The following is a 10045-nucleotide window of genomic DNA, read 5'->3' as shown; positions in this document are numbered from 1 at the left end:
TTGTTCAGTGGGGAGGAGTTGTGTTAGAAGACAAGGGCCCTTCAGGGAGAGGTAGGGTTCCAAGCTCTTAGCCTCGATTCTGTCTGCTCATGGGTTTCCATTGAATGTGGCAGTAGCATCCTCTTCCTGCTAAGAATCCTTTATGAGAAGGACCCTGGAAGATCACATCCATCAAAGCTGTAATCATGTGACAATTGCAGGTGAGACCAGGACCTAACTTTCACCTTTCTTTTTGGAATAACTACAAAGGATTAAGGCCATCTTTCAGACTGTCTTGATGGCCCTCTGAGTTTCCATCCATGCCCTGAGTTGGGCATACATCCAAGTCTTTCAGTTGGTCCATTTCTCTGAGTATTCTCTCCTTGACCATCTGAGACAGCCAGCCATGCCTTATTTACTACATTTATCACTATAGCTCTGGTGGCTCTGAGTCACATCCAATTGCTCTCAGAACACCTTGTCCTCTGCCTGCCCTCATGATGCCAACGTATGTGGCAGATCATCATGCCCTATTTCTCTTGGCAAGGAGACGATCAGTGCACTCATCCAGTATGAAAGTAATCCAATACCAGAATTCAACTCTGAGGTCTGTTTCCGGAGGCCATTGTTAGTGACAATTCCCATACCGAAGTTCCAGAAGAAATCAATGTAGTCTCAGGAGGGAAATTGAAGAGACCTAATAGAATTTAATGAAATGGCTGATTTATCATGGCGTTAGTCAGCTTATGTTAGCTAACTGTGGATAGTAAGAGCCCCAGGGTCAGGAAGGGGGTGGGGCAGGGAGAGCATTTCCAGATCTGAAGGAACAAGGGAGGGTGCATTTGCTAGAACACCGGAACCAGTAGCTCTAGGTACTGACCAGAAGTTTTGGAAAACTGACCAGAAGTTTTGCCTTGGGCAGGGGAAGGCTGCCATGACCAAAATGCAAATTAACAGAGAGAAGCCAGAAGAATGAAAGCCTGGCTTCTCTTTTTTCCTGCCATCTCTGATTGTTGCTGTTGTCTATTGGTTAACACCATCCAGACGACACAAGGCAAGGGAGAAGAGTTGATGCTACCCATAAAGATTGCTTCCTGGGACAGAGCACAGTCAGAAAAAAATGAGTGGAGAGAACTGGTGGGACAGATTGAGAATGTCCAGCACAGAGACCTCATGTCTCAAATCTCCCTGCCTTTGCAGTTTCTTTATAAGTAAAATAACTTCTGTTCTTTGCGTAAATAATTAACCACTTATAAAGTTTGTGGCTCATAGTAAGTATTTACTAGTTTATAGCTTCTCAGATTATTACTTGAGCTCCACAAAACCATCCAGAAGAACAGGGTATCCTAGAAGTCATGTTATTTGATGTCTAAAGTACTTTGAATGCGTATGTAACATATGCAAAAACACAAACATATGTGTTTTGCATATTATCAGCAAAACACGTATAAGAGAATCTGATAATTTGTATTAAAGAGCAACTATATTTAAGGACAGTTACCAGAATAGATATTTAGTAAATGATATTTGTTTCTTTTTATTGCTTGAAACTATACACAAAAATATTCAGAAGGCTTGACTCCAGGTATAGCATTTTCTGATGACTAAAATGCTTGCTAAGTATGTGCAGTATATTATTAATCAATCGGTGTTATTTACCACCTAGAGAATTTAAATTTTAGACAATTTCTAAGACATTGCATAACTCTCTGGTCCAAGAGGACTTCTGAAAAAAAAATGTCTTTACTTATTAACCTTTGTGTCAGATAATCATTCCATGAGGGGAAAAAATGATCATCTGATTAAGAATTAATAGTGATCAGTGATACCAAGAGAATTCTACAATGATTGTTTAAGCAAAAGTCCAAGTCCAACTGTTGAAGACAAGACCATGGGAAATATTATTGGAGAATTGACTGATCGCTTTCCTGTCAAAGCTGCAATTGCTAGGACGTACCAGACTTGTGGTATCAGTTTTCTTTCCTTTTTCCCTCTGACATATATCATGGTCTGTGTATTAGCAGAGTAGGAAATCTGCTCCTGTTCAGTGTCTTGAATGTGGTCCAGGATGTGTCTTGATGTTCACTATGTTTTAGACATGGATATTCTTAGAGGGAGTGACAGGACAATCCATTGTGAGAAGGGGGGAGTTTTCCCTAGTTATCCACCTTGCTATTTAGAAGAGCTTCTCAAGATCGATTTCTGGTTATCACAAGGCTGTTTGCAGCTCCAGAAGATTAATCCAGTGGGAAGGAAATCTTACCAGTGATTCAAGTTGTTTTAGGTAAACCAAAGGGACAAGTACTGACCTCAAGGACACCTTCACCAGAAGGAGAAGTCAAAGCCAACACAGAGCTGTTTTCTTGTGACTCCATTAGTCCAGATAGATGATGACTCACATAGGGGACAGGGGTGGGGGTGAGGGCTGGGGTGGGGGGTGTGGGGAGTCTCAAAAGCAGAGCTGTAGGAGGTCTTGTTACTTTGCCCAGATGACTAAACTCATAACCAGCGCTGTCACAATTGCCGTTTGGGGTCTTGCTCTATAAAGGTTCAGGTTTCTCAGTTCTATTATTTTCTTTGTAATCTGGGCATTCAATAATTTAATGGTGGTCAGGTGTGCTCAGAGAAGTGCTCTCACAGCCAGGAGAAATCACATGGTGCGGTCACATTCACAGACTGGAAAAGGGCAGATAATTTTCTCTACGGAGAGGACACTTGGGGATAAAAGTGAAAAAGTATAATCTCCTCAACCTGGTTCTGTACATGCCAGTTTGTTTTCTCTCGGTCCAGGCAGATCTAAACCGAAATGCCAAGAGTAAATCATGGCCAGGGGACCAAGGGCCACATCCAAGGCAAAGTTGCAAACCATCAGAGCCTGTTGGAGGAAATGGGAAGTCTACACCTCAGGGAGAAGAGGACAGTGATTCAGGAGGTGGGACAAGGTGATTGTAGGTGACATAAAAAAGCTACAGATCGAGACACAAAGATGGGAGCTGTGGGTGGTTTTGAAATGGCCTCACATCCTGACAGATTGCCTTCTCTAGTTCTAGGCCCTTGAAATAATTTGTCAGGAGCTCTTTCTTATTGTTTTGTTTTTGGTCTTGTTTTAACCAAAATAGCTTGGAGGGATCCATAGTCCTCTGCAGTCTTGGTTCTAGCTGTGCCAGAGCTAGCTGGGCCCTGTAGTTCACATTCTTTGTTTTTGTTTTGTTTTTATTTTTTTTATTTTATTTTTGAGACAGAGAGAGAAGAGCATGAGCAGGGAAGGGGCAGAGAGAGAGGGAGACACAGAATCTGAAACAGGCTCCAGGCTCTGAGCCATCAGCACAGAGCCTGATGCGGGGCTCGAACTCACAGACCGTGAGATCATGACCCGAGCTGAAGTAGGACACTTAACCGACTGAGCCACCCAGGCACCCCATCACATTCTTGAAGGATAGACAAGTGGTATAAGGTGAGCAGAGAGGGAGAAAGAAGTGAGAAGAAGAGAATACAAGAGAAAGAATAATGAGCATTGGCTTAGTGAGAGCGATGAGGAGCACATTTCTTTCCTCAGGGTGTGACTGAGATGAAATAAAAATGGACCATGATTTCATCATTGTAGAGGCTGAGTAATTGGAATACATTGCTTCCTTCTACTAGGCTATGTATCTTGTATATAGTTGTGAGATTTCATAAAATAAACTTTTTAATAGTTGGAGTTATTGGTAGAAATGGAGCAGTGCCTGTGCGTGCACGCACATGGCTATGTGTGTGCCCAACTTTGCACACACCTGCTCTGCATCTGGGAGAAGGGACATGAGAGCACAGCAAAGGGAAAGAAAGAGTGAAAAACCAAAAGCGTTATATTCATGTAAGAGTAGCCTTCAGGCAGGAGCCTACACTGCATACTTAAGAACAATGACATGCTTCTAGGAAAGAATATTGGGCCACAATGAAGAACTCTCATGACCCGTCTGCACAACGTCATGGCAGGAAACAAGTTAGGCAGTCATCGAAGTGTCCAGGCAAGAAAGCAACATTTGCACTGTAAGGTAAGTCAAGAGGACCAAGATGAGGGCACAGACACAAGAAACACAGCAAGGATACGGGTTAGAAAGCTAAGAAACAAGATGCAGAAGGAAAAGGGGGAAGAAGAGAGCAAAGAAAATTTCAAAATGTTTGAAACTGGTGATGGGGGAAATGTTGAACTTGATAATCAGCAAGCCTAGGGAAGACCCTCCTGGAATGCATGGGAGACACAAGAGCTGGGAACATTCTTATCAGTGTCACTACTCTCAGCTGATACAACCATGTTCAAGTGTTCCTTCTAATTGCTGCTCATGCTGTTACACTTCCTTTCCATTGCTACCACCAGTTAACTTACTAAGAACTCAGTGTTCGCACTATTCCTTGTCCAAAATTCCTAAACCTTTCCTTTGAACAAACCTACCTCTCCCTTATTCAAAATTCTACATTTCCCCACTGAGTGGAGAATAAAGTAAAAAAAAAAAAAAATTAATGTTATATCTTTATTCTCTAGCTCCTACCTTCTTTTCCAGAGCTATTTCCTATTAAACTCAACATGACATTCAATTGAAGTCAAACTAGTCTCCGAACTGAAGCGTGACTTCACTCACGATCCTCTCAATATCCTTTTCCTTTCTTTCTTTTTTTTTTTTTCTTTAAAATCATTCTCCATTCCTCAAGGCATGGCTCTCTTTCCACTCTCTCTGTGATCGTTTCTCTGAAAACTAGACCATAATGAAACCCTTCCTCCTCTAAACAACTCCAACATCACACCAAGATGATGGTGTATCTTTGTCAGACACATATTGTATTTGCGTAGAGTACTGGTCACGCAGAGGGAGCTACATTTGCCTCTTCTTGCTTTGTGACCTCGGGAAATATCTTAATCTGAGTCTCAGTTTCTATATTCCCTGTAACTTCCCACCTCAGCCCTCATTAAAGACCAGCTTCGGGGCGCCTGGGTGGCTCAGTCGGTTAAGTGTCCAACTTCAGCTCACGTCAGATCTCAGGGTTCATGAATTCAAACCCCACGTCGGACTGTGCCGACAGCTCTGAGCATGGATCTTGCTTCAGGTTCTGTCTCCATCTCTCTCTGCCTCTCCCCTGCTCATGCTCTCTCTCTCTCTCTCTCAAAAATAAATAAACACAAAAAAATAAAATCAGCTTAGATTCTACACAACCGTACATGATTTAACTTCTGTCTAAATCTCCAGTTTTCAAACCCCTCCCTTAGTCAACTGGCTGCAGCCATAATGGTGTCACTGCTGTTTCTTGACCACACTGAGCCTCACCCACCTCCAGGCAGCCTTTTGTTGGTCTGTTGGCTCTCCTAGGAGATGGTCACAGGGCCAATTCTCCCCTTCCATCAGTCTCTCTTTAATTGTCTCCTTATCAAAGAGGTTTCCCTCACCATCCTAGTTAATGTATCCCTAACACCCCACCCTGTATGTTCCCTGTTCCCTTTCCCCACCTTACTTCTCTTTCCCCTAACATTAATGCCACTTTTCATTGTGTGTGTGCATGTGTGTGTGTGTGTGTTCGCCTGGCTTCCTTCCCTGGGAGGTGATCTCTGTGAGGGAGGCAGCTTTGTTCATTAATCTACCCCCAGAGTTAGAACACATAGATTACGGAGAGCATTGGCTTATACTACGCTCCTTATAAATATATTTTTTTTAATAAATGAGTGTAGGGGCGCCTGGGTGGCTCAGTCAATTGAGTGTCCGACTTCGGCTCATGTCATGATCTCGCAGTTTGTGAGTTAGAGCCCCGCATTGGGCTCTGTGCTGACAGCTCAGAGCCTGGAGCCTGTTTCAGAATCTTTGTCCCCCTCTCTCCATCCCACCCCTGCTTGTGCTCTGTCTCTTTCTGTCTTTCAAACATGAATAAACATAAACAAAAATTTAAAAATAAATAAATAAATAAAATAAATGCACGTATGGAAATAGAGCGGAATAATCTCTTCATAGTTCTCAATAAATAGAACATTTTATTAACATTATTATTTAGTTGAAGCACTTTAGTCGCAAAAATATTATAAACCTAGCGAACATAGATTATGTGTCAATTATCTCCTTCCTTTCTAGTGGTTTGAACGTTGGTGTGAGCTTTGTAATATCTGTTGTTTTGGAAGGGAAGGAAGTATGACCTACTTCTCAGCTCTGAAGTCATCAGACTGAGGAGATAGAACAGCATGTAATTTTTATTATTTTCTTGACTTGATTCACTTTCCCTACTATAAGAACGGGATCATTCGAGGGGCGCCTGGGTGGTTCAGTGGGTTAAGCGTCTGACTTTGGCTCAAGTCACGATCTCACGGCTCGTGAGTTCAAGCCCCGTGTCAGGCTCTGTGCTGACAGCTCAGAGCCTGGATCCTGCTTCAGATTCTGTGTCTCCCTCTCTCTCTCTGCCCTCCCCTGCCTGTGCTTGCCCTCTCTCTCTCTCTCTCTCATAAAAATAAATAAACATTATTTTTTTTTAAAAAAAACAGGATCATTCCATAAAATTCTCCTACTTTTCTTTCCTAGTTTGGTTTTTGGATAGGTTTAGAAGTAGAAGGCTGTTTGTGGCTCCCCAGAAAGAAAGTGTGCTATAAAAGTAATAATATTAAGAAGACTGTATGTGAAAGGGGAGGAGGGAATTTGGACTGTCAGACTTGGCATGCTTTAAGTTCTGGCCTTTGTCTACATGAGGGTACTTATTCAAAATGGAAACAAATGAACTGGAATTTTGGCCATCGAATGCATCCTAGCAAACGTGAGTTATGCATTCCCAACTTCAGTAAAACAGTTCACGTGTCCTATAACTGTAATTATTCTCTTGTTTGGGAGACTAAAGCTTACAGGCATGGTACCGGGAAACTCATTTGGGGAAATATTTTCTATAATTTAATCTACTGTTCTCTGTAATGCGATTTCAAAGCTAGACCATTTGTTTAGCAAGATGGCCCCTGTCTAATTCTGTGAGTAACTGTATTTAACTGACTTCTTAAGTGAAAGGAGGAAAGAGAGGAGCTTAAAAAAAATGGCAACTCCAGTTAAGTCACTGGCTAAGTAGCAAGAGCTAAATAAAGTGGCTAAGGTGGGTACATCTGCATAGGGGTATATCAATAGGTGGCCAAAATCACATTGTGTCTCCATTTTCCAAATTCTAGCAATATAATCTCTCTCTCTTTTTTTTTTTTAAGTTTATTTATCTTGAAGAGAGAGAGCATAAGCAGCAGAGGTGCAGAGAGAAAGAGCGAGAGAGATAATCCCAAGCAGACTCCTTGCTGTCAACACAGAGCCCCACATGAGGGCTCGAACCCATGATCCATGAGATCATGGCCTGAGCTAAAATGAAGAGTTGGAGGCTTAACTGCTCCTCTAGCAATATAATTTCTAATGTTTTTCATTCTGCCATTTTACTCAGCTACAAATTATTTTCAAAATTGTTTCTCACATCATAATCCTTCAATAACCCATTTTTGGTATTTCATTTCATTTTTTTTAACCTTTAAATGTTTCTAGTCTGTAGATGGAACATAAGTGAAAAACAGTAAGATGTAAGAGAAAGAAAACATAAACTTTGCTGGATTTCAAGGCTTTGAAGAAGCAAACAATTAATGGAATGTTGATCTTATCACAATGTAAATATTAACTACCCTTGCTTTAAAAATGTAGGTAGTGGAAATTAAAATAAATGACAATTACAATTTTTTAAAAATTTTTTTCATGTTTATTTATTTTTGAGAGAGAGAGAAAGAGGGACGGAGTGTGAGTGGGGGAAGAGCAGAGAGAAAGAGAGACACAGAATCCGAAACAGGCTCCAGGCTCCGAGCTGTCAGCACAGAGCCCAATGCTGGGCTCGAACCCACAAACTGTGAGATCGTGACCTGAGCTGAAATCTGATGTACAACAGACTAAGCCACCCAGGCACCCCATACATTTTTATTAAAATGTTTTCTTTAAACAAATGTCCTCTACGCATCCTTACTTCCCTCCGTTCGTCTCAAGCCCCAACCAGTTCGGGGCTAAAATAGTTGTGTGGTTTGTCCCAAAGTGTTATGCAAGGTCAGTTTTTACTCTAAACATTAGGAGGGGCATGCAAGAAGACTTTGGTTATGAAATAGAAAAATATATTCACATTAATGTCAACATGAGGTAATTATTTGAACACTGATTTGAATAGGAAGTCTGGGAACACTTCCCATTCACAGCTAAATGCCTCAGAGCTGTCATACGTGTATATTTGTGGTACATATCTGTTTGCCACGATATACTTTGGACCGAACTATCTCGATGTACTTAAAGATCCAACATTCCCTCATTAAAAAAAGCAAAACAAAACAAAAACAAAACACAGAAATATAATTAGTTTGAATTGTTTGTTTTGTTACTTATTGGATGTGAAACTGCGAGCAATTCATCTGAACTCTATGAGTCTGTTTTCTATTTCAAAGAGTTGCTCTGGTGAGTGATGCCCACGTAAGGCATGGTTGGGAATGCCCGGGTCAGAGATGGTCACTCATGGCCACGTGAGCAATGGTCAGTGAATGTCAGCAATGGTCATTGGTTATGTCGTGATTGGTTGACAGTTCACACTGAATTGTCATCTGGAACTTACTTCTGGGGAAGAAATTCGTCTGGACACCAGAAAAATCACACCGAATTTCTTTTACATGCAGGGTGCACGAGTAAATTCCGGATTCCCAAAGGTCTTTTTGCACGAAATTTCTGAAGTGTCACGAACAGAAAGCCATTCCCGGGACATCAGTCGTCAGGATGATGTCAGACTAAGATAACAAGCATTATATTTACAGATGAGACATAACAGCTACTGCCAAATTTAAATTATGTGAAATAAGTGTAAATGATAAATACAAAAATACAGGTGGTACAATGCAACAATATTACTTAAAATCAGCACTTTTGTTTATTGTTAAATAATTTTTTTTAAGGAGCCTCATTTAGTTTGGTTTGCAACCTTTTTTTAGCATCTCTCTCTACTTCTCACATATCATTTTTTAATGAAAAAAAAAAGGTTTGGGCAAATAAGAATCATGTTGCTCTCTTTGTTCGGTGATTTCAAATTTTTAATTATTCAGAGAAGTCAAAATGCAAAAGTAAAAATGTAAGCTCCAGATATACCTATGTTATTCAGGAAATGACATTTCACAGAGGCCTTTATATACAATGTGCTCTGTCCTTACAAATAATTTACCTACATCATAAATTTGAAGCATAAAGTTAACAATTGTCGCAATATAAATAGTGCAGCCATGCATTAATCATTTCATCACATAAATAAGAAACTAATTATATTTGTTGTGTTGATAGAAACATGTCACCGGACAATTTTTGTTAATAACCTCCAGGGAATTTTTTTTTCCCCAATTTGGGTTTTGCATCCAGTGACACGGAGATGATTTCACATCTATATTTTTGGCCCCATTTAGGCTATTAAACATTATAACCCTGTATTTAGGCTTGCTTCATTAAGTATGTATGCTTCCAGCAACCTGATTCCTAATATACATCACTAACATTGTGCGCTAACGGCATTTCTGTTCTCTCTAATGGGTCTGTAACAGTAATGCTACCAAGAGGAGGCTGGGGAGAAGCACAGAAGCCGAAAAACAGCACAGCAAGCTTCTGTAAAATGAGAGCCCAACAATTTATATGTGGAGAAGCTACTGATCGTCTGGAATGTGACACCAAATTAAGCAAGCGAGTGAAATACTGAAATTTATCTTCATTTGAACAACAACAAAAAAAAGCAGCAAACAGGGGCAAAGCCGGCTGTTAGGTCACCACGATGTCATAGCAAATGAAGCTAACGCTAGTGTCCCACTAGCAAGCACCATTAGATCCCGATGAGGAATTTTCCTGTGTGATCATATTATTCCTGAAGAATCCTAGGACCAGGTACTTGCAGATTATAATATATATTACCTACATATATATATATATATATATATATATATATATATATATAAAATATATAATACATATATATGTATAAGTTATATGAATATATATACATATATACACACATATATACCATATATATGTATATTATA

The sequence above is a fragment of the Neofelis nebulosa genome, chromosome 1 (genome assembly GCF_028018385.1).
Source record: "Neofelis nebulosa isolate mNeoNeb1 chromosome 1, mNeoNeb1.pri, whole genome shotgun sequence".
Lineage (NCBI taxonomy): Eukaryota > Metazoa > Chordata > Mammalia > Carnivora > Felidae > Neofelis > Neofelis nebulosa.
This window is presented reverse-complemented; position numbering follows the sequence as displayed.